This window comes from Lynx canadensis, chromosome A3, assembly GCF_007474595.2.
Source record: "Lynx canadensis isolate LIC74 chromosome A3, mLynCan4.pri.v2, whole genome shotgun sequence".
Classification (NCBI taxonomy): domain Eukaryota; kingdom Metazoa; phylum Chordata; class Mammalia; order Carnivora; family Felidae; genus Lynx; species Lynx canadensis.
Window position 1 is genome coordinate 96,154,521 of NC_044305.1, and position 8,465 is coordinate 96,162,985.

General features: G+C 37.4%; 1 pseudogene; it reads right to left on the minus strand.

The window, feature by feature from the left end:
• Positions 1 to 5,448: 5,448 nt before the first annotated feature.
• On the minus strand, positions 5,449 to 6,028 carry LOC115509744 (annotated as a pseudogene).
• Positions 6,029 to 8,465: the final 2,437 nt, after the last annotated feature.

Below are 8,465 nucleotides of genomic sequence, written 5' to 3' on the forward strand. Positions count from 1 at the left end.
GAAGGTGAAATACATTAAAAAGGCTATGGCTTTTTTTTTAGGTTCTTATTTTAATTCCAGTTAGTTAAGTAGAGTGTTCTATTAGTTTCAGGTATACAATTTAGTGATTCAACACTTGTATACAACACCCAATGCTCATCACAAGTGCTCTCCTTAATTCCCATCACTTATTTCACTCATCCCCCTACTCACCTCCCCTCTGGTAACCACCAGTTTGTTCTCTATAGTTAAAAGTCTGTTCTTTGGTTTGCCTCTCTCCCTCTCTCTGCTTTCCCCCTTTGTTCATTTGTTTTGTTTCTTAAATTCCATAGGAGTAGAATCTTATGGTATTTGTCTTTCTCTGACTTATTTCACTTAGCATTATATTCTCTAGCTCCATTCATGTTGCAAATGGCAAGATTTTATTCTTTTTCATGGCTGAATAATACTCCTCTGTGTATATGTGTGTGTATCTGTGTGTGTGTGTGTGTGTGTGTGTGTGTCACACTATATCCATTCATCAGGCAATATTGGGCTGTTCCCATAATTTGGGTATTGTAAATAATGCCACTATAAACATAAGGATGCCTATATCCTTTTGATTTAGTGTTTCTGTATTCTTTGCATAAATACCCTGTAGTATGGTTAATGGATCATAGAGTAATTCCATTTTTAACCTTCTGAGGAACTTCCATACTGTTTTCCACAGTGCCTGCACTAGTCTGCATTCCCACCAACAGTAGAGGATGGTTCCTTTTTCTCTGCATCTCCAAAAAAGCCATGGCTTAAACAAACAAACAAACAAACAAACAAACGACAACAACAAAAAGACACTCATTCTAATGAGAGAGAACTTCAAAGTGGTGAAACAGATTATCTTTCTAAAACATTTTATTGGAAAAAATATCTGTAAAGATTTTTTGAAAACGGTATAATGATCTTCTGAAAAAAATTCACCTAGGTTCACCAATTGTTAATATTTTGGCATATTCTTTTTGTTCTTTTATTATTATTTTGCTGATCTGTTGAGAGTAAACTGCAGTCATTGCACCCTTTCAACCTAAATACTTGAGCAAGTATCTACTAAAAACAGGACAGATTCCTACAGGAACACACCACAAGCATTCAATATAGAAAGTTTAGCATTACTATCATACTATTATCTAATATATAGTCCATTTCAACCTTCACAAATTATTCCAGTTCTGTCTTTAATAGGATTTTTTCTATCCAGGAATCAGCCAAGAACCAGGCATTTCATTTAGTTTTCACATTTTTATAGTCTCTTTTTAATTTGGAACAGTTGTCAGCTTTTTTTTTCTGTCTCTAATAGATCATCATTTTTTAAGACTACCATTTTTTAAGAATACAGGTTAGTGGGGCACCTGGGTGGCTCAGTCGGTTAAGCATCCGACTTCGGCTCAGGTCATGATCTCGGGGTCCGTGAGTTCGAGCCCCGCGTCGGGCTCTGTGCTGACCGCTCAGAGCCTGGAGCCTGTTTCAGATTCTGTGTCTCCCTCTCTCTCTGACCCTCCCCGTTCATGCTCTGTCTCTCTCTGTCTCAAAAATAAATAAACGTTAAAAAATTAAAAAAAAAAAAGAATACAGGCTAGTGTATGTGCATTACCAGGTGTGTGTGTGTGTGTGTGTGTGTGTGTGTGTGTGTGTGAGTAGGATTGTTTGATCATGATCATACTCAAGTTATACATTTTTGGAAAAATTATCACATTCTGACAGGTGATATTTTATACAAGTTTTGAGAGGTAGAAAACAATTACACAGAGGAATGTCACAGAAGACAGAACTAGGAATTGAATTTAAGATTCTTAATCCTAACACAAGGCTTTTACCACTCACTATAGATACTATGGATGACTGATTGACAGCCTGAGACTTATTTTTTTGATCAACGTGAAAGTATTAAAAATTAGGTGTGTCCAATAGAAGGCTTGAATGATTTTTTTTTTCAAAAGACAGACTGTGGAGCACCTGGTGGCTCAGTCAGTTGAATGCCTGACTCTTGATTTTGGCTCAGGTCATGATTCTAGATCTTATCTGCTTAAGAATCTCTCTCTGTCTCTGCCCCCTCCCCCATTTGAGTGCTTCCTTTCTCTCTAATAAAAAAAATTTTAAAAATTAAAAACAAACAAACAAAAGATAGAGTGTGGTATAATATAACCAAAACTGGTTGCCTAAAGAAAACATTCAATGCTAGTCGGTAGTTAACGGCAGATATAAGCAATCTCTAATTAGAAATTGTTTTATTTTTTATTTAAATTTAATATTTTTTAATGTTCATTTGAGAGAGAGAGAGAGAGATTGTGCATGGGTGGGGGAGGGGCAGAGAGTGAGGAAGACACAGAAATGAAGCAGGCTTCAGGCTCCCAGCTGTCAGCACAGAACCCAATGTGGGGCTTAAACTCATGAACCATGAGATCATGACCTGAGCCAAAGCGAGACATTTAATCAACTGAGCCACCCAGGCGCCTCCAAAGTCAGTTTAGATCTTTAAGGTGTTTATACTTTTTGATAGGAAAAAATGAAGAACTTTTGCTTTAGGGTCAAAAAGGTATACCCAGTATTAAAGCAGGCCTCAATAAACTATTAACATCTGCAGGTGTTAATAAATTCATGATAGTAATGATAGTGATAGTAAATTCAGAAGATGTTAAAATTAGGTGAACATGATATGGGATATTGTAGAATCACAGAGACATAAAACAATCACATTCTTACAGACCATCCCCTTATTTGGTAGATATAGTAGACCCAGAGAGACTTACCCAAATTTGCAAAGCTGGAAAGTAGTGTAGACGAATCTCTTTCCTAGGATTCTCAATCCATTGTCCAACTGACTGATTCCTAGAATATGCTTACAGAAATGACAGAAATTCTACTTCATGTATAAACAACCTCTTGCCATGACTGCCTCCTTCACAGATTAGGCCTTTTATAATTGGGACCTCATCTCCCAATGGGGATATGCCAGAAAAAAATTCACAACTGCTTAATAAGACCCACTTTTAGCCTCATTTATTTTGACCTTCAAGCATTTACTGACTGAAGTGCATGAAGTTTCTATTCAGATTAATGCCAAGTTTCAATTGCCATAGACCACAAGAAAAATCATTTTTTTTCATGTGATTCCCCAAAAATGAATTCAACAACACTTTTATCAGCCATGTTTTTAATCCATTAGCAATATTGACTTTGCCATGAAATGAGAGTAATTCAATTTTAAATTATATTATAAAGCTGAAATTATTATAGCTTTGCCTGCTAGTTTTACAGTAGTTAAGGCTATGTCAGGGTTTTCATGCTGAAGCTTTATATTTCAAAGTTTTACAATCAGACATTAAAGAAAAAAAAAAAAGCCAAATGGCTTTTGAGACTGCATTGGTGCCTGTGAGAAATCCATGTCAGGCTTTTTATTCAAAGAGATCCACTTCGATGGGCAAGTCCCTCTGCTTAATAACTTTCATTATTAGATTGTCTATGGGTGCTACTGACACATTTTCCTAATGCTACAAAGTGGGGCCCACTTTGGGGTTGTTCCTCCTCAGTATCAGGCATGGAGCTCTAGGTGGTACTATAAGTAGAAGACAGAAGATACAATACAAGCCCCCAGACTTTTAATACCTGACTATGGGCAGATTACTTAATATTGTTGAGACTTGGGGCACCTGGGTGGCTCAGTCGGTTGAGCATCCGACTTCGATTTCAGCTTGGGTCATGATCTCTGGGTCTGTGAGTTAGAGCCCTGCATCCGGCTCTGTGTTGACAGCTCAGAGCCTGGAGCCTGCTTCAGATTCTGTATCTCCCTCTCTCTCTGCCCCTCCCCCACTCATGCTCGCTCTCTCTCTCTCTCTCTCTCTGTCAAAAATAAACATTAAAAAAGTTAATATTGTTGAGACTCAAGTTATTTAAAATGAAGAATGAGGAAAAATCTATCCTATCTTTCTGAAAGCAAGTGACTGGACCTTTGTAATCCTTTCCAACACTCATATCTATGAGTTTAAAATCAGGAGGCACCTGGGGCACCTGGGTGGCTCACTCGATTAAGCATCTGATTTCAGCTCAGCTCAGGATCTCATGGTTCATGAGTGTGAGCCCACATAGGGCTCTGTGCTGACAGCTCAGAGCCTGGAGCCTGCTTCAGTTTCTGTGTCTCCCTCTCTCTCTCTGCTCCTTCCATGTTCATGCGATCACTCTCTCTCTCAAAAATAAATAATAAAACATTTAAAAAATAATAAATTGAATAAATATAAATAAGTAAGTAAGTAAATAAATAATAAAATGAGGCACCTACTATAAGAGATCCTTAGTAATAGAAAAGAGATTTTTATCTCCATCTCAAATTTGAGACATTAAAAAAACATCATTCCCCAAAATAACCAATATAAAGCAAGTACTGGCCTTAAAACATATTTATTTAAATTATATCCCCCAATAAATTGCAAATGAACATTGTAGCTATTAATCACTTGGCATGAATATTCTGAAGACAGATCTATATTAAACATTCTTGATGGGCCATGTACAGGAAATGGACATAAATGAAATTACTATTCTTTGATGGAAAGCTCCCTGAAGTCAGAAAGAATAGTGAACTAAGAAGAGAATGGACAACAGTGTTGAGTAAATTGAAACTTCCTCCATAACTCTGCTCAGGATCACTGGTGTCATTTATATTTAGTTTCATGCCACATGGGACGCTTGGGTGGCTCAGTCAGTTAAACTTCCAACTCAAGTCAGATTTTGGCGCAGGTCATGCTCTCACAGTTCAGTTCGTGAGACGGACTCCTACATCAGGCTGCTGCACAGAGCCTGCTTAGGATTCTCTCTCTCCCTCTCTCTGTCCCTCTACCATTTGCTCCTTCTCTCTCTCTCTCAAAATAAACAAAGTAAAAAAATAAAAATTTTAGTTTGACTCCACATAAATTTAAGCCTCTTATAGGCATAACAATGTTCTGACATCATGCTTTGTTTCAATAAATAAGATGGCTTTCATGCTTCCTGGAAATGTATGACTTTATGCTGAGGAAGCTATGCAAATTCTTAATGACAGTAATAGTTTCTATACCTTCTGCATTTACTTAGTGGCCAGCATGAAGCTACATAATTTATATATATCCTCTCGGTTAATAATCATAACGATCCATGGAGGAATTATCGTCCTTTCACTGGTAATGAAATGGAGACTTAGGAGAAATAACCTCATCAAGGTCATTTGTGAGTGACAAATTCATTATTAGGATCTGGCTTTCTTAAAGCCTGCAGGTTTTTTGTTTGTTTGTTTGTTTTTTCTCCAGGTTATAAATGCTTTGTGCTTCTAACACAGAAGAAACTTGGTGATGGATATATAGCCATTTGATGTTTCTCTGAGTAAGAGTTCCAGTTCAGGCTCTCTTTCTTATAGAATGTAAATGAATACCTACACATACATATGTAATTGTTACCAAAATTAAGTTAATCACTAAAGGAAGATTTATCTGAACTTTCTCTTGTATTTCTTTCACCTTTGCCACAAGGCCCTGGAGCCTCTGACCTCTCAAGAAGATGTAGGTCCTTCCAATATCATTTTTAAAATCTTATTGCCATCACTGGAACATCCATTTGAGCCACTTTGAGACATATGGCACATCTTGGGTCCTTGGCTATAATTAAGATATTTTCTGATGTTACTTCACTTTCCTATGGTCCAGAGTCTTATCAACTGTTTTGCTGTGATTGCTCTGAAGTGGTTTCAGAATACAATTGATTTACTTGTGACATCAGTGTCACTTATAGGAGATACTTCAAGTGTGACATCTAGGCTTTGGATAGATGACAACTTTGCATCTAAAATACTGAGAGTTGTTTCAATCTGTTATATATGACGAGAAAGATCTGCCAGTTTCTCCTTACAAACTGTAGAAAAGTGGTTGAGGAACTGTACTGTGCTCACCACAAATTGGTTTAGAAATGCCACCGTTATTTTCTGGTGAACAGCTGGTACTTCTGTTGGTTCTATGCCTGACCTCATAAGAGGAAGCCCACCTTCGTCCATCTCCTTAATGGGTGGGAGACCCTGAGCTCACCCATAAACCCCTCACCAGTGGGGTTGCCCAAGCCTGCACTCTTAAATTATATGTTACATAATATACAATGGAATACTACTTGGCAATGATAAAGAATGAAATCTGGCCATTAGTAGCAACATGGATGGAACCGGAGGGTATTATGCTAAGTGTAATAAGTCAGGCAGAGAAAGACAGATACCATATGTTTTCACTCATATGTGGATCCTGAGAAACTTAACAGAAGACCGGGGTGGGGAGAAGCAGGGGGAAAAAAGTTACAGAGATGGAGGGAGGCAAACCATAAGAGACTCTTAAATACTGAGAACAAACTAAGGGTTGATGGGGGCTGGGGGAGAGGGGAAAGTGGGTGATGGGCATTGAGGAGGGTACCTGTTGGGATGAGCACTGGGTGTTGTATGGAAACCAATTTGGCAATAAATTATATTTAATAATAAAAAAGATAAAAAATAAATTTTCATAATTTCCTAGGAGGACAGAAAAACAAATTAATCTCTCAGCGAAGACAAGGAAAACATTTTGTAAGTGAAATCTCTAGCACTCAACATTCCCTAAGTGAGACCAAGTGGTACAATCCAATCAGTCTCTAAGCCCTGCAGTTTCTATTTCCAAACATCCACCATCTACTCCCTTCTTTCTATTCCCAGAAACCCTACATTTGTCCAGACCATTCTCTTGCTCCATATGAATCACTGAACAGTCTCAGAGAAACTTTTCATGCCCCACCCACCCTCCTGTAGGCAACCCAGGTTTAAAGACCTGGATATACACACTCAGTTGTTTAGTAACAAAAAACTAACTGGAAATCTCCACAACATCATGGTTAGTTGATTGATTCCTAATCTATTCTAATTGAGAATGCTAAATAAAAGATACACCTGCTCCAAATAGGAGAATACTTGGGAAAATACTCAGTTAAATTTTTAGCATCATCAGCAGTTACTCTCCATTCTATCTATGGCATCCGTCATTTTGTCTTTCCTTAAATTCCTCAAACACGTCATGCTTCTTTTGCCTTAGGACCAAGAAACACACTTTTCTGTTTTCATTGTTCTTAAATGCTTGGCTCCCATGTGGAGCTAATTCCTACTCCTCTTTCAGACTTCCACATAAATACTGTTTTCTTTAGTACGCCTTTTCTGTCATGACGGTCTTAGCAAGGTTTTCCTGTTAGATAATCCCAGAGCATTTTATACTTGGCAACAATCACCATATAATCATAATTGCAATTCATGTTTTTCATTCACTCACAAAATATTTTTGAACACTAATTATGTGCGAGGAACTATTCTAAATGTTTTCTCTAATCTACAGGGGGAAAAGACAACAAATAAAATTATATATGTATATTCATATGCACACATATGTACATATATGTATAAATATATATAAAATAAGTCTAATGGGAAGAAAAATGAAAGAACAGTAGGTTTTGTATCAGTGGTGCTGAACTGCATATGTGGCAGGGACATAGTTTACAGAATAAGTGGCAAGGAGTAATAAAGGTAAGCCTCATTTAAAGGCTAAAAATTTAGATTGAAGACGGTGAAGATAGCAGATGTACATATCAATGGAGAGAGCAGTCCAGGTGAAGGAAAAATTTTGAGAACTTGTTATTAGATGTGAACATAACTACTATGTTTGAAGGACAAGTAAGAAAGCCTGTTAAGACTGGAATGGAGTGAACCATGCACAATAGACACCACAGTAGTAATGGAGGACATGATCAAGTAGAGCCTTAAGGTAATTCCATTTTTATTGAGTATAAAGAGGGACAGTTAGCAAAGTTTGAAAAGAATATCTATGTGAGGTGCCTGGGTGGCTCAGTCACTTAAGCATCGAACTCTGAAACTGGCTCAGGTCACAATCCCAGTGTCGTAGGATCAAGCTCTGCATCAGGCTCAGCACTGAGCATAGAACCTACTTAAGATTCCTTCTCCCTCTTCTCCTGCCACATGTGTGCTTTCTCTCTCTTTTTCTCTCTCTCTCAAAAAAAGAAAAGAAAAGAAAAGAATATCTATGTAATCTTTATTTAAATAAATCCTTTCTGCAGCTGTTGGAAGACTACACAATTTCACAGATAGGAACAGGGTGATATGTTATGAACCTATTGTAGCAATCCAGATGAGAGATTCTTATGGCTAGAACCACAGTGGCTAATAGTGAAGATGGAGGGAAATGAATAGATATGTGGCTATATTGAAAGCACAATCAACTAGATTTTTTTTTTTGACAGATCAGACATAAAATGTAAAAAAAGCAGAATACTTAAGGATAAACCCAGGTTTCAAATGACATGAGCAACTGGAAGTTCCTAACAAAATTACGGAAAACTGTGGGTGCAAGGCAGAAATCTGTTCACGAGATCATTGAGAAGCATATTGCTAAGTAACATCGACATTGGGG